At 45.2% G+C, this 27,357-nt stretch overlaps 1 protein-coding gene across 2 annotated transcripts in view; it reads right to left on the bottom strand.

Moving 5' to 3' along the window:
• The window catches only part of DYNLT2 (dynein light chain Tctex-type 2), a 972,682-nt gene that overhangs the window by 136,416 nt on the left and 808,909 nt on the right, over window positions 1–27,357 (bottom strand). The gene's annotated exons all lie outside the window — the stretch shown is intronic.

Genomic DNA, 27,357 nt, shown 5'->3' with positions numbered 1-27,357 from the left:
TAAAAATTGTTTGAGACATTATTCATTTTTATATCTAATTCATGAAGTACTACCAAAATAATTATGTTTATATTATAGTATAAAGTGAAACTTACAGTATACTGTGCAATTTTAAAACATCATAAGGGAGCAGGGTAGACTACCCATGATCCCAGGGAGTACTTAAAGGATCTGTTTCTGCTTTCCTGACAGACTATAGTATGGATTCCATATACCACAATAACTTCTGTAACAAGATGCTAGATATCTACATAAAAAAGGTGTACATTGAATTTAAAACTCTACATTGGTACCTACATGTTGGTACTTAAATCACCCACACAACACAACAATTCTATTCAGAGCTACCCTACCTCTAAGCACTTTAAATTATCATTTTACTGTTTCACTGAGTTTTTCCCATGTGTGGGGGGGGGGTTGGAGGATGGTGGGGTGTGTCTGTGAGGTGTGTGTGTGTATGTGTCTGGGGGGTGAGGAGTATAGGTGTATATAGGTGTATGGGGTATGTGGGGGTTGGTGTGTTGTGGTGTGTGTGTAAGGTGTGTGTGTGGGTGTGTGGGGTGTTTGAGTGTAGGTAGAGGTGTGGGTGTGTGTGGGGGAGTGTGGGTGTGGGGGTATGTGTGTAGGATATGTGTGTATGTGTGGGATGTGTGGGTGTGTCTGTGAGGTGTCGGTGTGTGTGTGTGTGGGGGGAGGTGTGTCTGTGGGATGTGTGGGGTGTGTCTGTGAGGTATCTGTGTGTGCGTGTGTGTGTGTGTGTGTGTGTTGGGGGTGGTGAGGTGTGTGTATCAGTGTGGGTGTGTAGGATGTGTGGGTGTGGTTGTGGATGTGTAAGGTATCGGTGTGGGGGTGTGGGGTGTTTAGGTGTGGGTGGAGGTGTGCGTGTGTGAGGTGTGTGTGGGGAGTGTGTGGGTGTGGGGGTGTGGGGTTGTGTGCGTGTGGGTGTGTGTGGGACGTACTTGTAGGTACCTAAAACAGCCACAGAACCCAAAAGCTCTTTTGAACCTAAAAGCTCTTTTCAGAGCTACCCTACCTGTAATCACTCAAAATGATTATTTTACACTATTATTTTATCTATTTTTCACCAAAGTACGCTCCCCGGTGCGCTCCCCGGTGCGCGTACCGGGCGCTCCCCCCGCGAAAACCGAAAAAAAATTATAATTTTTTTTTACCCGAGGGACCCTTTTATGGCCCCCACATCAAACCTAGGTGGTCAGGGGGGGGTCTACCCTGCCCCCTTTTGGTTATTTCCCCCTTTGTTTTTACCACCTCTTGTGTCTCGATCCTACCGAGACACAAGATGGCGGCCGCTCCGGACTGTTTTGAATATTTACAGACACCCGAGAGCCAATCAGCTTTCCGTGCGCAAGTCGCGTGGCGCGCCTGGAGCGCTCCCCGGTGCGCGTACCGGGGCGCGGCTATAGATATATAAATTTTTTTGAACCTAAGTTACTCAAAATGCTCTGGAGCACATATTTTGAGACATAGCAAAGGCACATCGGGCTACCAGTCCCTACAATTTTGCCAAGTTTGGTGAAAATCCATTTAGCCGTTCGAGCTAAAAGTGCGACCGACCGCCCTATGGAAATTAACATGGGGAAAACATGTTTTGGAACCCCCTTTTATCTCGGCCCCCGCTTGACGAATCCCCCCCAAACTTTCAGGGAAGGACCGGAGCGCCGCAAGGCAAAGTTCACGAAAATTTCAGGCAGATTCCTCAACCGGTGCCGAAGTTATTCTCAATAGAATGTTGCGATTTCCCTATGGAAATCAATCCTAACTATAACTACCTACTGGCGACCGCCAGTAGGTAATATATATATATATATATATATATATATATATATATATATATATATATATATATATATATATATATATATATATATATATATATATATGTCTCACACAAGGTTGCCCTCTGCAGAAACACCGCACCCGGGGGAGTAGCTTCTCTATCACGCCGGCAACAGTGAAACTGGCCCCAACCTTCATCCAAATCAAACGCCAAACATGTTTCGGACTGGATCGTCCTTGATCACTGGCAAGAATGGCAGACAACAGCTGATTGTGGGAACACCTGCCTGCTTTATTGAAGAAAATGTCCCGCCCAACTGGGTGTGGTCTCCAACCGGCTTGTGCCGTGTGCCGCTAAGCACTCTGGTATTAGCAGTCCCAACAACTATCAAACCACAGTGGGTGCTGTTGAACGCCCCCAGTAAGTCTATGTACAATACCCAAGTGGGTTGATGCAAGGCAAGGGCACTCGGGACACTGCTGATATTCAAGTCCCGCATGGTTGGGCTCCCCCGGTCCTTTCAAGTCTTCGTTTCCTAGGACCTGGAACCGATGAGATCACGGCGGGGCGTTTCTGCGACCGGGCTGGCCGCTACAAATGTCTCACACAAGGTTGCCCTCTGAAGAAACACCGCACCCGGGGGAGTAGCTCCTCTATCACGCCGGCAACAGTGAAACTGGCCCCAACCTTCATCCAAATCAAACGCCAAACATGTTTCGGACTGGATCGTCCTTGATCACTGGCAAGAAAGGCAGACAACAGCTGATTGTGGGAACACCTGCCTGCTTTATTGAAGAAAATGTCCCGCCCAACTGGGCGTGGTCTCCAACCGGCTTGTGCCGTGTGCCGCTAAGCACTCTGGTATTAGCAGTCCCAACAACTATCAAACCACAGTGGGTGCTGTTGAACGCCCCCAGTAAGTCTATGTACAATACCCAAGTGGGTTGATGCAAGGCAAGGGCACTAGGGACACTGCTGATATTCAAGTCCCGCATGGTTGGGCTCCCCCGGTCCTTTCAAGTCTTCGTTTCCTAGGACTTGGAACCGATGAGATCACGGCGGGGCGTTTCTGCGACCGGGCTGGCCGCTACAAATGTCTCACACAAGGTTGCCCTCTGAAGAAACACCGCACCCGGGGGAGTAGCTCCTCTATCACGCCGGCAACAGTGAAACTGGCCCCAACCTTCATCCAAATCAAACGCCAAACATGTTTCGGACTGGATCGTCCTTGATCACTGGCAAGAAAGGCAGACAACAGCTGATTGTGGGACACCTGCCTGCTTTATTGAAGAAAATGTCCCGCCCAACTGGGCGTGGTCTCCAACCGGCTTGTGCCGTGTGCCGCTAAGCACTCTGGTATTAGCAGTCCCAACAACTATCAAACCACAGTGGGTGCTGTTGAACGCCCCCAGTAAGTCTATGTACAATACCCAAGTGGGTTGATGCAAGGCAAGGGCACTCGGGACACTGCTGATATTCAAGTCCCGCATGGTTATATATATATATATATATATATATATATATATATATATATATATATATATATATACATATTCTTTCAATCCTTCTCCACAACATACAAAGTAGGCATAGACTCCGTGAGATAGGTGTCAAGGATTATTCTTTATTCCATATCGTAGATGCGTTTCGACGGACCCAGCCGCCTTGGTCACTACATATATGTATATATACATATATTACCTAATCGTGGTTGCCAATAGGTAGTTACAGTAAGGACCTAGCCTCCGTAAGAAAAGCATTTTTTGACTTGCCTTGAACTTTGATGCCGATTGATGAATCTTCACAAAATGTTCCCCAAAAAGTTCCTCAGGTGATTCTTGTTGCACATGGAACTCACAGACCCACTCAGAGAGTCACATGCCCACTCAGACACTCATGCACCCACTCATACACCCCGTGAGATACTTATGCAGCCATTCCTAGACCGACACAGATACTCACACACACACTCACATACCCATTGGGACACTCATGCACTCACTCACACACCCCCTGAAACACTTGTGCACTCAGTCACACACTCATTCTCAAAGATTACAGGTTACAGTAAGGAAATAAAAAGAAAAAACCTTTGAAATTCACTTAAAAAAACAAAGGTAACAGGAATGTTATACTTAGTGCATTGCAGGGTTGTAAGTCATAGTTAGCTCAGATAATTATAACTGCAGAATTTTTCTGGTTTTGTGTGAGTGAAATCTGAGTCTAACTATAACGTTCCTATAAGTGAATAAATATATTGTGATGTCACTGACCATTTCAGGAGTGATGTAATATGTGAGGTCATAAGCAGTGCATTGCAGGGGGCATGAGTTATAGAGCTGCTGAATTTCTCTGGTTTTGTACGAGTGAAATAACTATAACATCCCTGCAGCCTTTGTTTTTTTCAATGAATTTCTAAGCTTTTTTTCAATTCCATTTCCTAACTATAACGTCCCTGTAACCTTTGGTTTGAGCCCCCCGCAATGCACTGCTTATGACCTCACATATTACATTACTCACAAAATGGTCAGTGAAATCACTGATGACATCATCTAGTCAATGTGAGTGTTTTAAAAAAGTTTGAGTGTTAAATATATATACCAAGATGTATTGGTGACTCAGTGTATGTATGAGTGCTTGTATGGATGATTCGGTGGGTGCATGACTGACTGTATAAGTGAGTGATTAGGTGTCTCAGTGAATGTATGGGTGAGGAACTGGTTGTGTGAATGTTTGTATCAGTCTGTTAATTGGTATCTAAGTGGCTGTGTGGGTATGTAAGGGGGTACCTGAGTGGCTGTCTGGATGATTCAATGGTTGTGTGAGTACCTGTTTGGTTGTCTGAGTCTCGGTGTGGGTGGGTGAGGGGTTGTGTGACTGCCTGTATGGTTGAGTGAGCGAGGGGTAAGAGGCTATATGGGATAGTGAGTATGTGTTTGAGGAGCTTTATGTGTGAGTGTGTGTATTGCTGTGTGGGTGAATAAGTAAATGTGTCAGTGGTATATGGGTGAGTAACTGGATATGTGAAATGCAGTATTGGTGAGTGATGGGTATATGAGTGACTGTGTGGAATAGTGAGTGAATAGAAGAGTAGCTGTATGGGCGAGTGTGTGCTTATGTCAGTAACTGTATAGGTGAGTGAGTATATATTAGTATATGTATGAGTAAGTAAGTGGGTGTGTGTCTAACTGTATGGGTGATAAGTAGCTGTTTGATTGACTGCATGCATGGGTGTCTAGGTGTGTGAGTAGCTCTATGGGTGACTGATTCAGTCTGTGATTCTTTGCATGGGTGTATAAGTGGATATGTCAGTGACTGAGTAGGTGTATGAGTAGCTGTATGGGTGAGTGAGTGGATGTGTGTTTAGGTCTATGAATCAATGAGTATGTGTGTACATAATGGTGTGGGTGTATGAATGGGTTAGAGAATGGTAATGTGGGAGTGGGTTTATAAAAGGTTTTATGGGAGTGTGAGTGGGTGTGTCAGTGAATCTGTGGATGATGTCATCAGTGATGTCATTTGAGATATCATTATTGATGTCATCGGTGATGTCACTGACCATTTATTAAATGATGTAACATGTGAAGTCATAAGCAGTGCGTTGCAAGGGCACAAGTTATAGTTAGCTCAGCTAAGTATAACTGCTAAATTTTACTGGTTTTGTATGAGTAAAACCTGAGCCCCACTATAACATCCATAGAACCTTTGGCATTTTCAGTAAATTTCTAAGTTTTTAAAAAAAATTCCATTTACTAACTATAATGTCTGTGTAATCTTTGTTTTTTTCAGTGAAACAATAAAAACATATATATCTATATATATCTATATATATCTATATATATATATATATATATATATATTCACTGAAAAAACCATAGGTTATAGACCATATATAGTTAGGAATTAGCATTTAAAAAACCTTATTTTACTCACACAAAACCATTGAAATTCCATATATAGTTAGTTGCACTAACTATATATTGCGCACCCGCAATCCACTGCTGATCATGTCACATATTACATCATTCATGACATGGTCAGTGACATCACTGATGACATCACTGATGACATCTCAAATGACATCACTGATGACATCACTGATGACATCTCATTTGACATCATTCTTGTGCTAATACGATAAACCTCTTCAGACTCTAATATAACCTTAGATACACTCAGTGTATACAGACACTCACACACTGACATCTCAAATGACATCACTGATGACATCACTGATGACAACATCCAGTGACTGTATGTTTCTGTAAAGTTAAAATATGTCTTACATATTGAAGAATGAGTGGATGTATAAGTGTCTGGATGAAGGATTTAGTAGGTGCGTGACTGACTGTATGAGTGAGTGATTAAATGTGTCTCACTGAATGCATGGGTTAGTGACTAAACTGTCTTAATTTGTGCATCATTATGTCTGTTGTTCTGTAAACTGCTGCATGTGTTGATCATTAGCTATACGAGAGGCTATATGTGTTATTAATTGGTTGCCCAAGTATTTCTATGGGAGATTGAGTTTGTGTGGGGGTGGCTGGAAGGTGTGTGACTCTATGCATAGATGTGTGAGCAGTTTATTCACTAGGTGTATGAGTTCAAGAGTGCATGTGGAAACAGCTACATGGGCAGTTGACTGTGTGCATGAGTGTATTGATGAGTGAATGGATATCTCAATGCTACATGTCATAGTAAGTACATATGTAAAACACAGTACATGTGAGAGTTGGCATATATAAATAACTGTGCATGAGAGCCACTGAATGAGTGAGTGGTTGTATCGATCATTGTGAACTTGTATCAGGGATTGTATAAGAGAGTAAATATGTGTTAGTATATGTTTCAATAAGTAAGGTGTGTTTAACTGTATAGTTGAAGAAATGGAGGTGAGATTGTTTCTTTGCATGACTGACTGGGTGTGTGAGTAACTCCATGGATGAGTGGCAGTGTGTGAGTGTCTGTATACACTGAGTGTATCTAAGGTTATATTAGAGTCTGAAGAGGTTTATCGTATTAGCACAAGAATGATGTCAAATGAGATGTCATCAGTGATGTCATCAGTGATGTCATTTGAGATGTCATCAGTGATGTCATCAGTGATGTCACTGACCATGTCATGAATGATGTAATATGTGACATGATCAGCAGTGGATTGCGGGTGCGCAATATATAGTTAGTGCAACTAACTATATATGGAATTTCAATGGTTTTGTGTGAGTAAAATAAGGTTTTTTAAATGCTAATTCCTAACTATATATGGTCTATAACCTATGGTTTTTTCAGTGAATTTTCAAGGTTTTGTAAATGCTAATTCCTAACTATATATGGTCTATAACCTATGGTTTTTTCAGTGAATTTTCAAGGTTTTGTAAATGCTAATTCCTAACTATATATGGTCTATAACCTATGGTTTTTCCAGTGAATTTCAATGGTTTTTTAATAGCAAATATCATAAGCGGTCGAATGTCAAGTACGTGGTAAGTGAAAACATTTTCGTGTTTATGCACACTGATCTGCTTTGAATGGTGCCCCCCCCCCCCTCATTTCTATTAGGAGTACTCTCTCTTTGCAGATAGTGAAAGGTAGTTAACGCAGGCCTTTGCCCCCGTTGTAATCCGTCGTGCCTGCTTCTCTCTCCATTTGATTGATTGTTATCCAAGTATTTACTGTTTTAGAATTAGTTCTCTTTGGTTCATTCTCTATTTACAAACAAACACAGAGTCGCAATACTCTGTTTAGTCTTTGCAGATAACGAAAAATCGTGTAAAAAAAAAGAAAAGGAATCGAGCAAAATCAGTAGGCCACTAATGGGATCTCTTTTTGACCTCGCTAAAATAGAAACATTAGGAACAACCCCTCATGACAAATACAAAACTAGTGAGATGAACTGACCTCCACACAATGATGGCTGCAAAACAGCTCGGCTCCGCCACCCACCCCGCCCAAAATAACGATAAAGAACGGCTGCCATGATTGGTTGCGGAATGACCACGACGGAGCTACGAAATGGTGCTGCTCTCATGCTAACCCCAGCTTCAGTCTGAAACATCCAGAAACACTGTAGACTACCAATTCGATCAGTTCCGGTAGCGCCCCAATGTAACCCGGTAGAGAAGAACTAGCCCTCCCCTCTTTGACTGATGGTTCTTGTTGCCTGTCCCTTCTGTTGTCATTTAACAGAACTATTTAGCCTGCTGAAAGGGGTTGTGTTCCGACCGCTGGTTGGTGGAGACATTTTGACTATATTCTGGACCTGCGTTGTCGCGTAATGCGTCATATGACGCGCCGCGTTAGCGCATCCGGAAGTCATCCGGGGCGCGCAGCGCGTAACGTAAGCATAACAAGTCATGTGACTTGTTAATAAAACTTTTCATTGGTTCATTTTACTTTTCTTATTGTAATGATGAAAGGCTTGGTCATATGACCTAATAATTACGCTTTTCATTACTTCCGAACATTATTTTTTCTTAAATATATGTTATAATGTTCCAGGCTAATGTACTTTCCCGGAAATTTTACAACTGTCCTGCAAGTAAAATATATTCTTTTTTCGAGAAAAAGAGCGTTTCTTCGTCCCATGACGGAGCCGTTGAGCAAAAGAGGGTCGACCTGCTGTCTTAGTCGCCGATTCGCCTGAATATGAGATTCTTATCGATCATTTTATGTTGCAGGAATAGAAAACACAACAGCCCTTGACCATTTATCTTTACTGCGTTCCTTCGTATTATACCTTTTACCCTTCATGTAATTGGTCTGCTTTATTTCACTTGCCTTTTAATGATTCTAAAACAGTCACTATTATTAAAAACTTTACCAATGTATATACTACTACCATGTTTTCTTTTAAAAACCTTTATTGTGAAAATTTCATTATACAAATACGAGCCTATAACCACGTGGGCCTGCCACAGAGCAAACTGTAATCGTATATGATGAATAGACATTTACACTGTAGAGGAACGTAACGGGCGGGCCATTAGGTTGCAAGAACTAAGGTGTCTAACAGTTACGGAATCGGTGGACGTACATTTTATAATTAAAATACGACAGGGCCAGTTACAATAAAATTATCTAGATATACATTTGCGGGCAAGTACCATGGGTGACGTTAATTCGAACTTTCAACAGTACAGTAATCAATAACACATCAGAACTTAATATCAATAGGGATGTCGAAATAGTCAATCAATTCTCGTCCCCGCCCGCCATGTGCTTCAAAACTGCATACGTATCTCGTGATTTCAAGGTTCTGCAACCAGTACACAACAAGGAGTTACGAGTCCCATTTATTCCGGCGCCATTTTGGGCGAGGACGGGCAGGTCCAGGATATAGTCAAAATGTCTCTACCAACCATCGACTATGATGATGTTTATATGCTGTATTTATTAGAGTAACACTCATCTGTCCACATGAAATTAATTTGCCACAATCTAAACATGTCATTTTAATCTTTCCAAAGTTCTTCTAAATATTTGGGACCGTTTCCCTTGCCTCTGAAGCTCTCAGTGCCACTTCTTTGATGAATGTACTAGCAGGTCAGGGGTTCTCCTCCAAATCTCTCTTTTATGCAGCACTATAATTAATTGGTGCCACCTCTCCATATGACGATGCATGGTATAGTTACCACAACTATATTTTTTTTCGGTTCCTCTGGAGAGTTTATCGTGGCAGATGAAGCGTGTAACGTACCGGGCATTTACCTTTTTTTGCATGTACAGGAAAGGAAAAAAAAATCGAGCGTCCGAGTTCTAAGGTGTCCCAGGGCCATTTTAGTGGACCAGGCCCAAATCCAAAGAACAGGCCGCCATTTTGAGAGTCCTCTTGCAGCCGCCTGTCGCTGTAGCATCAAGAGCAGCCGAAACTCAGCTGAATGGCAACTGAAACGGTAAAGGGGCCCCCTACTACAGCAGACGAGCCTCCACCTAGGAAGGCCCATTCACGCCGGCTCCCCCCCCCTTCGGGCACCCCACGCCGTTATTCGGAGCAGTATTGTAGGATGGCCACACCAGTGCGGCAACTTGCTAGACATCACCTCGGTGGTAACCGAATCTCAACGCCTTGTGGTGTCTTCTATTCAAAAAACATTGTTATGCTGCCTTCGACCTATTCGCCGCAAGTGCGCACACAACTCAACTGCATAGCTTTCTAGACACCACCTCGGTGCCATCCGGATCTTGGAATCTCAGCACCTTTTGGTGTCTTCTCTTCAGAAAATATTGTTGCGCTGCCTTTGGCCCCATTCGCACATCAGTCCGCTACTGACGCTATCTCACAGGCTAATGGGGCGCCCCACGCCGACTTTCAGCATTGTAGAATGACCACACCAGTACAGCAACTTGCTAGACATCACCTCGGTGCCATCCGGATCTCGGCGCCCCACTGCAGATGAAGTGCCTCTCAACTATGAAACCACCACGGTGACATCCGGATCTTGGCGCGTTGTGCTGCCTTCGGCCTATTCGCACATCGGTCCGCTACTGACGCCATCTCACAGGCTAATGGGGCGACCCACGCCGAGTTTCAGCATTGTAGGATGACCACACCAGTACAGCAACTTGCTAGACATCACCTCGGTGCCATCCGAATCTTGGCATCTCAACGCCTAGTGGTATCTTCCATACAAAAAATATTGTTACGCTGCCTTTGGCCCCATTCGCACATCAGTCCGCAACTTAGACATCACCTCGGTGCCATCCGGATCTTGGCATCTCAGCGCCTTGTGGTGTCAGTCAGAAAATATTGTTGCGCTGCCTTTGGCCCCATTCGCACATCGGTCCGCTACTGACGCCATCTCACAGGCCAACGGGGCGCCCCACGCCGACTTTCAACATTGTAGGATGGCCACAGAAGTGCGACAACTTACTAGACACCACCTCGGTGCCATCCGGATCTTGGCGCGTTGTGCTGCCTTCGGCCTATTCGCACATCGGTCCGCTACTGACGCCATCTCACAGGCCAACGGGGCGCCCCACGCCGACTTTCAGCATTGTTGGATGGCCACACCAGTGCGGCAACTTACTAGACACCACCTCGGTGCCATCCGGATCTTGGCGCGTTGTGCTGCCTTCGGCCTATTCGCACATCGGTCCGCTACTGACGCAAACTCACAGGCCAACGGGGCGCCCCACGCCGACTTTCAGCATTGTAGGATGGCCACACCAGTGCTGCAACTTGCTGGACACCACCTCGGTGCCATCCGGATCTTGGCGCGTTGTATTGCCTTCGGCCTATTCGCACATCGGTCCGCTACTGACGCCGCCTCACGTGCCAACGTATTTTCTCCGCATTTTATACCCTATGCCGCATAACAGGTCATGTGACTTGTTTATAAAACTTTTCATTGGTTCATTTTACTTTTGGTTTCCTAATGATGGAAGGCTTGATCATATGACCTAAAAACAACACTTTTCATTGGATGAAAACTTTTTTTTTTTTCCCAAACGATGAAAGCCCCACCTTGTTTCTGGATGTTTAAGACTAAACTGGCGTCAGCATGAGAGCACCACCATCTCGTAGCTCCGTCGTGGTCATTCCGCGAGCAATCATGGCAGCCGCTCCCCACCAGAAGCCTGCAGGAGTCGGGGCCCCCAAAACTTTTGATGAATTCTCAAGGCGGAGGGGACGCTTTCGAGAATGGGGTCCAAGACCTAGCAGACAAGCGTCCGATTTCCAAGGTGTCCCAGGGCCATTTCAGTGGACCAGGCCCAAAAAGGAAAGAGCCTGCCGCCATTTTGAGAGTCCTGTGACAGCCGCCTATCGCTGCACCGCAAGAGTGGGCGCAACTCAGCTGAATTGCGGCTTTTGACACAGTGGACCAAAAACGGACGGAATGGCAACTGAAACGGTAAAGGGGCGCCCCACTACAACAGATGACACTCCACCTGGAGAGGCCCGTTCACGCCGCCTCCCCCGGGGCGCCCCACGCCGTTATTCGGAGCAGCATTGTAGGATACCAAAACCAGTGCGGCAACTTACTGGACATCACCTTGGTGCCATCGTTCTGCTGCCTTGGAACTATTCGCACAACAGTTTGCTACTGATGACCCACCCCCCGCGACGCCCCACGCCGTTATTTGCTGGGTGGCAACTTACTAGACATCACTTTCGTGTCATCTAGATTTCGGCGCGTTCTGCTGCCTTGGAACTATTCGCACAACAGTTTGCTACTGATGACCTACCCCCCACGACGCCCCACGCCGGAAATCTGGACGTTGTGCTGCATTGGGACTATTCGCACAGCCGACCGCTACTTCGTTGTTTTTCCCTAAAAATGTTTATATGTTATTACTATTTTTGTTTTCTTGTATATATTTATAAATTATTAAAGTTTTATAATCTTACTACTTTGTCGGAGTGCTATATATTTTTAATGTGACACATAATTGTAAAAACTTTGATGTACAAAGAGTCATCCCTGGAATCTTCCGCTTCACGCTCGGTCCCCTCCCCAATCACAATACAGGATGGTTTTCAGATAATAGCAACGCTTCTGCTGTGACGGATCTCATCGAGTGTGGGCCTTGATCTACTATAACTCCTTTGAAGAGGGGTGATTCTTTACAGCTGTGGCCATAAACTACATCTGCAGGGCTAGCTGATAGCCTAGGACCGGCCTGGACAATCGGACACAGAGGAAAAGGAGTGTCAGAGGGTGCGGTAGTGAATAGGGCGAAAGGGAGGTGTCGGGCGGGCACAGGGTGTGATTCTCAGGGAAGAGCAGCGCAGATGGGGGGAGGTTTATTACCCATGCATAAGACAGAGAGCGGGGGTGACCACTGCCTGGGTGAGATGCTTGCGAGGGTGGGGAGCCATGCTAAGGATCGACAGCGTGCACAGAGTGGGTCTGGTCAAGGCATCTAAAATGGCTGCCGTGCACGACAAAAGTGTGGCATTTGAAAAAAGACAAGATGGCGCAGACAATGTTTTTCAACACTTCCTGATTTCCTTCGAATCGAACGTTAACAGACGTTGGGGCATATTACCAAAGTTAAGCGATATTTATCCCTAACGATGCATTGCAAAGATTTTTTTACCGTCAGAAATTATCGCAGATAAACCTTGCTATTATCAAGGTTTATCGCAAATACGATAAAAAACGACCGCAATGCATTAATATCGCTGAAAACTCAGCGATATTCATGCATTACCGAGCTAATACTCTTAGCCATGTTATCCACCTCCCATTGCATAACATGGCTAAGAACTGCTCAGGGCAGCTGTTACTTTTTGGAGATATTCGCGCTTATCTCGAATATTTCCAAAAGTTGATAATAGGAGATAGCGATGTTAGCGACTGTTTCCAGTCGCTAACATCTTGGCATGCCCACTTTGCATGTCATTAGTGATAAATATCACTCACATGCAAAGTGGGGCCCAAGATGGTCGCTATCTCCTACTAGCCGTCGCTAACTGGTGTTAGCAACAGCTAGGTAATACAGATATAATTTTATCTCCGCGAAGCGGAGCGCTGTTACAGATATATATCTTGTTTTTGAACGTTAATTTCTCAAAATGCACTGAAGCACATATATTGAGACCTAGCAAAGGCACATCGGGCTACCAGTCCCTAATATTTTACCAAGTTTCGTGCAAATCCATTCAGCCGTTCGATTATTATTATTATTTTTTTTTTTTGCCCTGCGGGGCCCTTTTTAAACCTCCACATCAAACCTAGGGGGTCAGCGAGGATCTACTATGCCCCCTTATGGTCATTTGCCCCTTCGCTTTGGCCTCCTCTTGTCTCTCGATCCTACCAAGAGACAAGATGGCGGCCGCTACGTACTGTTTGGAATGTTTACAGACACCGGAGAGCCAATCAGCTTCGCTTCGCAAAGCTCCGTAACGCGAAAAGTACGCGAAGCGGTGCGCTGTTACAGATATATATCTTTTTTTGAACGTTAATTTCTCAAAATCCACTGAAGCACATATATTGAGACCTAGCAAAGGCACATCGGGCTACCAGTCCCTACAATTTTGCCAAGTTTCGTGCAAATCCATTCAGCCGTTCGATTATTATTATTATTTTTATTTTTTGCCCCGCGGGGCCCTTTTAAAACCTCCACATCAAACCTAGGGGGTCAGCGAGGATCTACTATTCCCCCTTATGGTCATTTGCCCCTTCGCTTTGGCCTCCTCTTGTCTCTCGATCCTACCGAGAGACAAGATGGCGGCCGCTACGGACTGTTTGGAATGTTGACAGACGCCGGAGAACCAATCAGCTTCGCTTCACAAAGCTCCGTTGCGCGAAAAGTACGCGTCCTGGGACGCTGCCTGGTCCGCTGTTACAGATATATATCTTTTTTTAAACGTTAATTTCTCAAAATCCACTGGAGCACATATATTGAGACCTACAAAAGGCACATCGGGCTACCAGTCCCTACAATTTTGCCAAGTTTCGTGCAAATCCATTCAGCCGTTCGGGCTAAAAGTGAGGCCAACCGCCCTATGGAAAACTCAATGTTAAAAACACGTTTTGGGACCCCCCTTTTTTCTCGGCCCCCCCTTGACGAACCCCCCCCAAATTTTCAAGGGCTGCTCAGAAACAAAATGTGCCATTTTCCTGAAAATTTCAGCCAATTCCGTCCACAAACGCCAAAGTTATTAGACATAGAATTTTCAAAAATCCCATAGAGAAAAAATCCTAACTATATATACCTACTGGCGACCGCCAGTAGGTAATATATATATATATATATATATATATATGACAGCAAGGCTCTCTCAAAGAAAGAGGAATAAGCCGTACTTCCTTAAGGTGAGTTTGAAAGTCTTTTATTTCAGTTGCAGTATTCTAGCCGTTCTATTCCTAATGCATTTCGGTCTGATCACAGACCTTTCTCAAAGGAGGCTGGTCGCATCGGCAGGGTAGGAGAGGCGTGCAGTTCTTGATGACTCGTCTGTGCGTGTTTAAAAAAACCCCGGTGGGCGTCTCTGATGACTACGTGGAGTTTTTGCCCCCTGGTGGGCACCGTAATCGGCTCAATGAAATGAGGCACGCTGGTCTTCGTAGTCCGCCCCTCCTCCCTCATTCCTGCCCTGTTGGAGGGTGATGTGTAAAAAACATTGTTCTTTCCTGCTTTTCACCTTCACCTCATGCTACCTGTTTTCGAGGTGATGAGGGCCAAAACCAAGGTCCGGTCCCTGGCGGCGTCCCCTGCCCTAATTGCTCTCGCACGAAACAAGGTTTGGTCCGATGGCGGGCAGTAGTTGGAGCTCTTTATGTTGACGGTGCGTGCTTTGCGGCAGGACCACCCCGCTACACATGACAGCAAGGCTCTCTCAAAGAAAGAGGAATAAGCCGCACTTCCTTAAGGTGAGTTTGAAAGTCTTTTATTTCAGTTGCAGTATTCTAGCCATTCTATTCCTAATCGATTTCGTTCTGATCACAGACCTTTCTCAAAGGAGTCTGGTCGCATCGGCAGGGTAGGAGAGGCGTGCAGTTCTTGAAGACTCATCTGTGCATGTTTAAACCCCCCCAGTGGGCGTCTCTGATGATTATGTGGAGTTTTTGCCACCTGGTGGGCGCCGTAATCGGCTCGATGAAATGAGGCACGTTGGTCTTCGTAGTCTGCCCCTCCTCCCTCATTCCTGCCCCGTTGGGGGGCGATGCGTAAAAAACATTGTTCTTTCCTGCTTTTCACCTTCGCCTCATGCTACCTGTTTTCGAAGTGATGAGGGCCAAAACCAAGGTCCGGTCCCTGGTGGCGTCCCCTGCCCTAATTGCTCTCGCAGGAAACAAGGTTTGGTCCGATGGCGGGCATTAGTGGGAGCTCTTTATGTTGGCGGTGCGTGGTTTGCGGCAGGACCACGCCGCTACACATGACAGCGAGGCTCTCTCAAAGAAAGAGGAATAAGCCGAACTTCCTTAAGGTGAGTTTGAAAGTCTTTTATTTCTTTTATATATATATATATATATATATATATATATATATATATATATATATATATATATATATATATATATATATATATATATATAAATATATATAAATATATATATATGACGCTCCAAATCCTCCCAAAACTCCAGGAAAGGATAAAACAGCACTCGGAGAGCGAAATGTTGCCAACACGCTAGATTTTATTTAGCGGAGAGGCACACACAGACACGTTTCGGCGTGCTGCCTTCGTCAGTGTGTGTTATATATATACATATGTAAAGCTATGTATTACCTACTGGCGATCGCCAGTAGGTAGTTATAGTTAGGAGCTAGTTGTGTGGGTGGACAATAAATTGTCCTTTGATAGCCACATAAGAAAAACTGTGGGCAAATGCTTTGGGGTGATGAAAACTCTGAACCGCACCCTTGACCTGTTACCCATCAATTCCAGGCGTACCATGACGCAAGCACTGATAACGTCCCGTATTGATTACGGAAACGTGCTGCTCATGGGCACATCTGAGAAAAATATTAAAAAGCTACAGGTGTTACAGAATTCGACAGCTCGCCTGGTCCTAAGGCTCCCTCGCCGAGCTCCATCACGCCCCTCCCTCGTAGCCCTCCACTGGCTGCCTATCAGGAAGAGGATTGATTTTAAAGCTATGCTTTGGTGCCATAAAATAATTCATCACAGAGCACCGGCTTACATGTCGGACTTGGCCTCTGTCTATGAACCTAGCAGGTCGCTTAGATCTAAAGGTATGAGTCTGCTCAGAACTACATGCCCCAAAAAAGCTAGAATGGGAGGCAGATCTTTCCGGACTTTAGCTGCCAGGAAATGGAACCTTCTTCCTTTGGATATCAGGATGGAGAATAATGAAATCCTGTTTAGGAAGAAATTGAAAACCTGCCTCTTTACTCGGTGATGGGTTTTTTCCTCTACACCTTTTTACACTCTCTCCACAGCGCGGGGACACGCCGGGAGGCGTCACCAGGCGCTTTACAAACTCCTTTAAATTAAATTAAATTAAATAGTTTCCATGGGAAATCCGCAACATTCTATTTGGAATAACTTTGGCGCCGGTTGACGAATCTTCGCGAAATTCTCAAAGAAGATGGGGCGCTCCGTTCCTTCCCTGGAAGTTTTGGGGTGATTTGTGAAGCGGGGGCCGAGAAAAAAGGGGGTCCCAAAATGTGTTTTCCCCATGCAATTTTCCATAGGGGCCTTCAGACACGGTTACAGCCCGAACTGCTGAACGGAATTACACCAAATTTGGTAAAAAGGTAGAGTTTGGGTCGCAGATCACGCTTTTTGTTAAATGGTGTAAATCCCTTCAGTAGTTCCTGAGAAAATCAAAAGTAAAATCATAGATATATTTATAGACGAAGTACGGTACGCGTACAGTACGCGTACCCTCCCGAGCACAAGCTTTAGGCTAATTGGCTGTCAACACTCCAAGCCAGGAAGTGTTGGCAGCCATCTTGCTACCGAGGCACAAGAAAACAGAAAAAGAAACATGAAAAACGCGAAAAGGGGGCAGGGTAGAAACACCCTGACCCTCTAGGCCTGCTTAGGGGTCCCACAAGGACCCCCAAGGCCCAAAATTATTATTATTTTTTTAAATCGCGGGATACACGTAGGGAACGCGTACCCTGCGATAAAAATATAACGAAGCACGGCTCCCGTGCTTCAATATAAATTAGCCCCCGGGGGGGCCAAATCCCAGGGGCTTTATATAAATAAAGTGTAGGAGGGCCCAATCCCCCCACACTGCCCTGGGGGCCAAAGTTCGTATTATAGCGGGGGGTACATGGCCCCCCCACAGCCCCAGTGTTTAATGATGGGAGGCCTCTAAGGCCACCCGAGCCCCAGGAACCGCCACCCCCGGGGTTTAGTATTAAGTGTGTGGGGACTCACGGTCCGCCTGCTGCCCCGGGGACCGCCACCCCTGGGGCTTCTTTTCAAAATTTAATTAAAAAAAACCTGTGTGGGGGGCTCAAACCCCCCCAGCCCCGGGGACCACCACCCTCCGGGGCTTTACAAATGATGGGAGGGGGGCAGCGTGGCCACCCTCCTCAAGCCTGTGATGGACCTGGGGACCACCACCCCCCAGGGCCGGCTCCTGCGGTGTCCCGGGGTGCCCACCCCCAGACACTGCTGTTTGCTATGGTAGGGCGGGAGCCTCGCAGCTCCCGCCCTACCATAGCAAACTGCTTTGGTTTTTGAGAGAGAGAGCAGGAAACCTGCTAGACTATTGCTTTTCTGCATGGGGAGCAGCATGTTAGCTGCTCCCCAAGCAGAAAAGCAATGCCGGCTCTCGCAGGATACGGGGAGCCGGCAGGGCACGTGGGGGGCTTGGGGACCCCCCCACAGTCCCCAATGAAGAGAAGTGTCCCGGGAGGGGGGCCACGCGGCCCCCCTCCCCAAATAATAAAAAAACATTTAAAAAAAAAAGGATGTAGGCTGGCACCGGGGGATGGGCGTGGCCTCATTACACCTCTCTGCAACGCAGACCCCTGGCGCATACTGGAGGTTCCTGGTGGGCTAGTTGGCCCCCAGGGACCCCCAGTATTCAAGGGGATTTAGTTCCCACTGTGGAAAACGTGCCGGGGGCTGCGTTGCAAAGAAGTGTTCCGAGGCCACCCCCCTTTTTACACCTCTCTGCAACGCAGCCCCCTGGTGCATACTGGAGGTTACTGGTGATCTAGTTGGCCCCCAGGGACCCCCAGTATGCAAGGGGACTTAATCCCCCAACTTAGAACACGCTACGGGGTTTGCACAGTGGTGAAGGTAGGGGGTGGGGCTTGAGGCTATATGTGTGCAAACATGACCTGTGGCGCGTTTTAAGTTGGGGAATTAATTCCTCTTCAATCCAGAGGTCCCCTAGGGGCCGATTAGCCCAACAGGTACCTCTAGTAAGTGCCATGGAGCTGCGTTGCAGAGTGTTGTTAAAAGGGGGCATGGCCTCTGAACACCACTCTGCAACGCAGCTCCCTGGCGCATACTGGAGGTACCTGGTGGGCTAGTTGGCCCACAGGGGACCTCAGGATTGAAGAGGATTTAATTCCCCAACTTAGAACGCGCCACAGGGCGTGTTTGCACACATGTCACCTTAGGCCCCGCCCCCTTCCATCACTATGGAGCAAAATATTCCTCTAAAATCAGCCGTACTACGAATTCCGATTTACTAACCTGTTATCAGGAGAGACCTCAGTGCTGCATCTTTCAGCCCACTACTGATCCTGTAAAGTAATTCTAACCATACTTACAGTAACTTGAATTTTCTTCCATAGGCTAACATTTACTGGTTTCACTTGTAAATTCTTTTAAGTGTGGAGTTTTGGAAGTTTAAAAAGTTCCTCTAAAATCAGCCGAACTACGAATTCCGATTTACTCACCTGTTATCAGAAGAGACCTCAGTGCTGCATCTTTCAGCCCACTACTGATCTTGAAAAGTAGTTCTAACCATGCTTACAGTAACTTGAATTCCTTCCATAGGCTAACATTGACTTTTTTCACTTGGAAATTCTTCTAAGTGTAGAGTTTTGGAACTTTAAGAAATTCCTCTAAAATCAGCCGAACTATGAATTTTGATTTACTCACCTGTTATTAGGAGAGACCTCAGTGCTGCATCTTTCAGCCCACTACTGATCCTGAAAAGAAATTCTAACCATACTTACAGTTACTTGAATTTCCTTCCAAAGGCTAACATTGACTGGTTTCACTTGGAAATTCTTCTAAGTGTGGAGTTTTGGAACTTAAAAAAATTCCTCTAAAATCATCAGAACTACAAATTCCAATTTACTCTCCTGTTATAAGGAGAGACCTCAGTGCTGCATCTTTCAGCCCACTACTGATCCTGAAAAGTAATTCTAACCATACTTACAGTAACTTGAATTTCCTTCTATAGGCTCACATTGACTGGCTTCACTTGGAAATTCTTCTAAGTGTGGAGTTTTGGAAGTTAAAAAAATTCCTCTAAAATCAGCAGAACTACAAATCATGATTTACTCACCTGTTATCAGGAGAGACCTCAGTGCTGCATCTTTCAACCCAGTACCGATCCTGAAAAGTAATTTTAACCGTACTTACCAGTAACTTGAATTTCCTTCCATAGGATATCATTGCCTGCTATATAAAATATATATAAAATAAAAAAGAAATATTACAATTTCAATATTTATAAAAACATTTTTTTCAATTTATATTAAAAATATGTAATGTAATTTAAAAAATAAAATATCTAAAAATAAATACTTTAAAACAATGTAGTAAATCAGTATAAAAATATATAACAATTAATACATTTAAAAATTATCATTTACAAAACTTTGAAATTCACAGAAAAAACCATAGGTTTCAGCCACGTTATAGTTAGGAATTAGCATTTAAAAAACCTTAGAAATTCACTGAAAAAACCATACGTTTCAGCCACGTTATAGTTAGGAATTAGCATTTTAAAAAACTTAGAAATTCACTGAAAAAAACGTAGGTTTCAGCCATGTTATAGTTAGGAATTAGCATTTAAAAAACCTTAGAAAATCACTGAGAAAACCATAGGTTTCACACATGTTATAGTTAGCTGGACATTTCACTCATACAAAACCATTTAAATTCCCCCGTTATAGTTAGTTCAGCTAACTATAACTCGCGCGCCCGTAATGCACTGCTGATGATGTCACATATTACATCACTCATGACATGGTCAGTGACATTACTCATCACCTCACTCATGACATCTCAAATGACATCACTGATGACATCATCCAGTGAATGTGTGTCTTTTCATTCACATTTACAAGATCAGTCTCTCTTTGATTTATTCTTAAGAGTTTAGTTTCTCTCGGAGTTGGTTTGATCTTATAAAATTTGTTTATTTTCATTTTACGGATGAATTTAAATAAATCTATTCTTGTTTGGGTATATTCCATGCAGTCATTAGGGCAAAAAGTGAGTCCCAATTTCAGTACAGACTCTTCACTTGGTGTTAGAACTTTGTGTGAGAGATTCACAATGGTCAAATGGTCTTGCTCCTCTACCATCTGGCCCCTCTTTTGCTTCTTGTTGCTCTCTTAGTTTGATTTGGTTTGGCTCTTCCCCTTCCCCAGTTCTGTAGGAGAACAGGATCCCTGCTACATAGAGCCCCATGTTGGGTGCCATGTAGCAGGGATCCTATTCTCCTACAGAAGTGTGCATAGAGACTTGGAACCTCAGTAAGTTAGGGTGTGCCAAAACTCACCTTAGTACCCAAAATCCCCTTACCTGACTAGCTACAGTGTCTCATTGGTCATTACAAACTCCCAATGCTTAGACAAACCAGAACATGGACTTCGATTACCTCAAGTAACGTGGAACACATGAACACTCTTTCGTTATACAATCATTTCAGTTCAAAACAAGGAGTAAATGAGGACGCAAGCATATTTGAAATGTTTATTCACTAATGCAGGGTTCTCAAACGCAGTATCTTAGATAATACCAACAAACCTATTATAAGAAGCAAAATAATCAGCATCGTTACTAGTCCATAGAATACACAAGGTGACAACATGCTAAAATGCTGAAATGAATCGAGTTTAACAACACCTAATTCTCACCCTCCCTAACTAGCATATTATATTATATCTAAGAAGGTCTCATTGGGTTTTAGCAGGGCGGCCCCATACCTCAAGATCCTAGTGGTAAGGTATCACATCATCTTCCACCAGCTCTCTGCATGCGAAGCACCATCAAGTGTGTTCGGGTGCGCTGCGTGAAGCAATATAAAACATGCCTAAAGCCAGAATTTGGCTGCCGCTGCATGTATGTTAAGTCTAGGAAAGTGCGAAGATCAGACCTCACAACAACCACTGTGTCGTGTTATCCTTGAAGGCTTCAGCACTCACTGTACAGACACAGTTCACTAAGCAAAGCTGATATCAGAGTAATAACATATTATTCTCGTGTGAATCCAAAGCGCTCTACTAGGCTCAAAGCTAAAACAACAGTTTATGTGTCGTGTGCAAAAGCAGCAGTCAGGAAAAATGGCGTTTAATCTTCTAATAAGCTCATGCTAACTTAACACATCATATAGGCAAAGCGTATCTATATGACACAACCTTATAGACCAGCTATCCTAGGGGTAGCATGGACAAAAGCAGTCTTAGGCTAAACTCAAGAGGGCATGTGAAGCCAGCTGTTTTACCAAATGCAAACCTTTTAATACCAAATGAAAGGACACCATACAGGTTATATATTCAAAATATATATGTATTTATTTCTAAATCAATCCTCTGAACTCTTTATGAGGGCAGAGGCACAAGCGCATAACAAGTAACTTAATATAACATACAATAAGTTGCACAAATATGGATAGGCCCTGGTGGCCCGCTAAACCATATACTAAAATAGTGGTATAAGAACCACGTCACGAACAATGGTAAGTCCTAGGGCCTTGGGAATCATTGGGACTACACTGGACTAACAGTAGTTAGGAGGTAGGAGGCCCACGGGATGCGGGTGCAGTGTCTAAATGCACATGTGTGCACACATGGAAGTCACTGGGTGCGTAAAGTTAGAAAGTTAAAGGTTTAGGAGTCTTCCGACTGGACTAGAAGGTAACCACTTGAAACTAAGGCACTAGGAGAGTTAATCTTCACAGGAGCACTGTAGTACTCGCGTTACATCACCCACAGGAAGCGGGTGCATAGGTCCCAAAGTGTGCCGGGTTTCGTCGTGGAGTTCTATGGAGCCTTGGAGAAAAGATGCTGCAGGCGACCAGGAGAGAAGAGTCTGGTTGGATCCAAGGGCGGATCGAGGATGAAGAGTACCTGAAAGGAGAGGGGACAGAGTCTGGGTCACTAGCCAGTGAACAGGATGGAACCAGGAAGGAACCAGTCGATGCCGGGGAGCAATCAGATAATGTCGTGAAGCTTGTCTCTGCTGCCACGTGGACCAGGAGGTGTCGACGATGACCAAGAGCTGGGCACGGGCTGTCCCACGAAGGCTCTCACTGTTGGCGGTGTCGGTTTCTATATTCAGAATCAACAGGCCTTGGCAAATGCAACCCACACAGGAATTGAAGATGGCTTCTGGGTCAGACCAGCAAGGTCTGATGGGCTGCTCCTTTTCAGGGGAGCAAGGCCCAGTCTGGAGCAACGAGACCAGCATTGGAAATTCAAGGTTTCATCGTCGCAGAGGCCACTAGCCAATGGGCAAGTGACCGGACAGACGCGTCGAGCAGGAAAATGCAAAAGGGCCCCACACAGCACTCGGTGAGTGTGAAGAGGTGATCTACGGTGCAGATGGTGCTCGGGCTGGGGCTTCTCATGCCCCAATGCACAACTTCAAGGGTGCCTCAGAAGTTGCACGGAAAGCAATTCGCTGGCTTTCCAAGATGGCCGGTCCCACGTCTCGCGTCGCCTCCACAGGTCTCAGCTTTGCTGTGCCTGTTGATCGGGCTGAAGGAAGTCTGGAAGTCTGGGTCTTGTCAGGCTCTGTGTTCGAGCTCCGGCGGGAGCAACGACAAAGCAAACCATTGAACGCTTGATGGTGCCTGCTTGCACAGGGTGATTACTCCTTGACCACAAGGGAGATTCTTCAGTCTTCTACGTCGAGTAGGATGTCGAAGGTCCAGAGTTTCGTATCAGAGTTTCAGTCAGGATAAAATCTAAAGTCTTGGGACTCAGCTCCTACCTATATACCAAATCTAGGGGCTGGATTACCTGATAGGTCCCTCCGATGGGTGGGACCCAGGAAGAGGGTGGTTACATCCCTTTCCCTTTGTCCAGTTTCGTGCCAGAGCTGGGGCTGGAGTGCCCCAGCACCGGTTTGAACTGGACTATACATGGGACACCTTGTGTGCCCCAGGCAGTGTCTCATTTCATTCAGCCCTCCCTGCCTCAATACACTATAGCCTGTCTGCGGTGGTGCTAGCACCTTCCTGTGACAGGAAACCTATTGTCCAAGCCTCCCTCGCTGGAAGGACACCCAGCAGCAGGAGATCAGACTTGTGTCTGTGGCAGCAGCATCCATTTTTTTATGCTGAGGCTCTGGTTAACTTTAACCGGGATTAATGGAAGTAACATGTCTTCTCCCTCTAGAAGGGTGGAATGCTACCCCCATCGCCAGAACTGGCGAGGGTGCAGTATTCCAAAGTGTAAGACACCTTACACAACATGTTTTGATAAAGCCAAACCAAAGTTAGCATCTGAACGCTAGGTACATAATGCACTTAAGAGTATATGGTATGGCAATATCCTAGAACAGCTATAAGGATATGGTTCTCCAAAGCTGCAGACAGCCTCAGCTCATGCTAGAGCACCATCTCACATAAAACCAAGCACTCTGCCTTCAGGATTGTTAAGGCCTGCCATAGGAGTGACTTATAGGGGTATATGTGTCTAGATATAAGGTTAGACATTGGAATACTATATCTAAGCAAGGGGTGATTACACGACCTTGCCCCAGCTGAGTGATCAGCCAGTTGAGTCAGTTTGAATGGCCAGCCAGGGGTGGCAAAAGATATGCTCCAGCCCCTGTTAGGCCTTGGGTGCACCTATGCCCTGGGTACCTATAGTACACTGTACAGGGACTCATAAGAGTGACCCAAATCCCAATTGGTGATGTACCTAAAGTACATGGTGTGAAATTTAGAGAGAGAACAGCAGGGCTGTGGGTCTGATTAGCAGGCCCACAGCCACATTAAGACGAAAACCAGTGAAGCAAAAAGCAAAAAATGGGGTGACTATAGGAAAGCAACCCTACTCTCCTACACTCCTTTTCTGAATTCTTCAGTAACTCTTCTCCCAGAGCCTTGATCTCTTTTAGGGCCTTATCTCTGTCGCTCCAAGCGAACTGTACCAAAATCTCCAGCATTCCCTTACAGGACAGGGCTATATGTGAAGCCCAGGCTTCCAACAGCAAAGGATCTGCGTTTTCGTACGCCTGGATAGCGAAGATTCGCAAACTTCTTGGAACTCTTTGTACCTCTATGTAACTCTGTAGCGAGGTACCCTCCCACCATTTGAGTACTTCCCTCTCATATAGCTTCTCAAGTTTCATATACTGGTTGGCCAAAGTACTCTTGATTTCTATTGCTGGTTTCTGGGGAGGTAGCGTGATATCTGGATTCTTATTTTTAAACATCCCTGCCGCCGCTTCCCTGCGTTCCGTTACATTAAACATCATTGATTTATCGTGGGTAATGTGGTGCTCTGGCCCCGGGCTCCACTCCCTAATCACTCGCTGTATTGCTTTCCAGTCCCTCGCCTTGCTGCCCACCTTTTATAATGAGCGTGTAAAATAATTTTCAGGGCTTACCCCACATTATCGCTGTCCTGCCCCACGCTCGGGTTTGTATGCCTTTCTTCCAGAAACGGGGCTTCCACTCTCCACTTCTACATATCGGTGGCGGCGGTGCACTCTCTTGAAATATCACTGCTCCAGAACACAGCAAATAGCGAGTCACTCTGCAGGCGGGTTCTGCGGCGCGTTGGTGTACCGTGATATCAATGAAAGCTCAATAATCCTCTCCAAATCTTCGGAAAAGAAAAAGCAGCACTCTCTGGAAATTTCAGCAATGCGATATTTATTACCAAGACAGACGTGTTTCGGGAATGCTCCCTTCCTCGGTGTCTAAAGGTAACGCTCTGCGCGGCGCCATTTTAAAACCAGGCATGGATGGTCACAACAAACGAGGGGTATGTGGAGAAGTGTGGCTCAGTGGTTAGAGGCGGCAGACCCGGAAGCTGAGATCGGTCCTGGACCAGGGTTCAATTCCCTGCCTCGGCGGGTCTTGGCCTCAAAAATTCCACGGACTCGATAATTCTCGTTCCGGTGCCTACTGGACTCACGGGTTCACACTCTGCGACTCTGGGCAATAGCTTGCTTAATCTCCACTACGGCCCCTCGCGGCGGGATGCCTGGCTTTCACCTTGTGGATACCCTGCTGGGGTTATCTCACAGGGGAATACCAGGACGGGTTCCCAAGGCAAGCGCCTTGATGCCTTCGGGTGATACGTGCGCTATATAAATCGCAATACATTACGCGCCTTGCATAATGGCAGGCGCCATATTGTAAATACAATATTAACATCAAACTGGGCATCATAAACAACCATACGTCACATTCACTGTGTGGCCATATCATACCCCAATACATTCTTAAAACATTTCGTCTTGTTTTATACTATCTTAAACTTTCAGAAAAGCCAGGTCTCTCTGAGACCAACTGGTACATAGTCATTTAGATCCAGTTGTAAGGAAAACAGGGTCATTACAGGAGGCAAGGGGATTCTTCCCTTGTGGAAGATGTAAAGCCTGTGCCTTCAATAAAAAAACGTTATCTTATGAGGTGAAGGGATGCAAGGGAGGAAGGAGAATTAACACATTCATGTCCTGCCACACCACTTTTGCTGTATACTGCCTGAGGTGTCCCTGCAATTTAAAGTATGTAAGGAGCACCATCAATCCAGTTAAACTAAGAATTATTGAACACATGCAGGCCATCGTGAAGAGGGATTTTTCCTACCCGGTGGCTCGACATTTTGCAATAAAGCACAAGAGTGATGGAAATCTCCTTCAGTACTTTTGTTTAGATCATGTACCAGAAAATCCAAGAGGAGGAGATAGAGTACAGAGACTTCGAAAACTGGAGTCCTGATATATAGTGGACTTGCAAACCAAGGTCCCCGGGGGCTTGAACAGTGGGGAGGAGTTGGCAGTACATCTGGGTATTTAGAAGAGCCATTGACCGACAATGTGAATTGGGCATTGACACAGTCTAAACCGTTTTGACATATGATTGAGTGTATTTTGGATATTAACTTTGACTTACTTAACTACGTATGTTTTTCTATTTCTGGGGAAGATTGGGGTTCATTATGATGTAATGTTGATTTCAAGACTGGATTGGACACATTTCCCGCCTATAGACCATATATATTTCACAAAGTCTGAAAGATTTTTGGGATGGTCAATGTTACAGACACATGGATTAATTGATACTGTTAAAAATCCATTTTGAGGGAAGTTGCAACCCAGTTGGGTTGCCATAGCCGATCCACGGTAAGATAGTATAAAACAAGACGAAATCTTCAATGTTTTAAGAATGTATTGGGGTATGATATGACCACACAATGAATATGACGTATGGTTGTTTATGATGCCCAGTTTGATGTTAATATTGTATTTACAATATGGCGCATGCCATTATGCAAGGCGTGTGATACCCCTCGTTTGTTTTGACCATCCATGCCTGGTTTTAAAATGGCACCGCGCAGCACGTTACCTTTAAACACCGAGGAAGGGAGCATACCCGAAACGCGTATGTCTTGGTAATAAATCTCGCATTGCTGAAATTTCCCGAGAGTGCTGCTTTTTCTTTTCCGAAGATTTGGAGAGGATTATGGAGCTTTCATATATATATATATATATATATATATAATAAAAATAGTTTCGCTAATCCTCAAGCCTCACTCCGACGGCGGGCTGAAACAGGGGAGCGACCCCCTAAATTCCACCAAAGGCTCCTTGTCTCAAACAACATAGCTCGGGTTAATTGTACTTTCTGTGAAAGAAAATCATGATTTTCTTTTCACAGAAAGTACAATTAACCAGAGCTATTTGGACACTTTAAAATGGCTGCCAAGCTTGTATTATCCCAGTGTTGTTGGGACGAGTAGTCCTACTT

The sequence above is a fragment of the Lissotriton helveticus genome, chromosome 6, assembly GCF_964261635.1.
Source record: "Lissotriton helveticus chromosome 6, aLisHel1.1, whole genome shotgun sequence".
Taxonomy (NCBI): Eukaryota; Metazoa; Chordata; class Amphibia; order Caudata; family Salamandridae; genus Lissotriton; species Lissotriton helveticus.
This window is presented reverse-complemented; position numbering and strand designations above follow the sequence as displayed.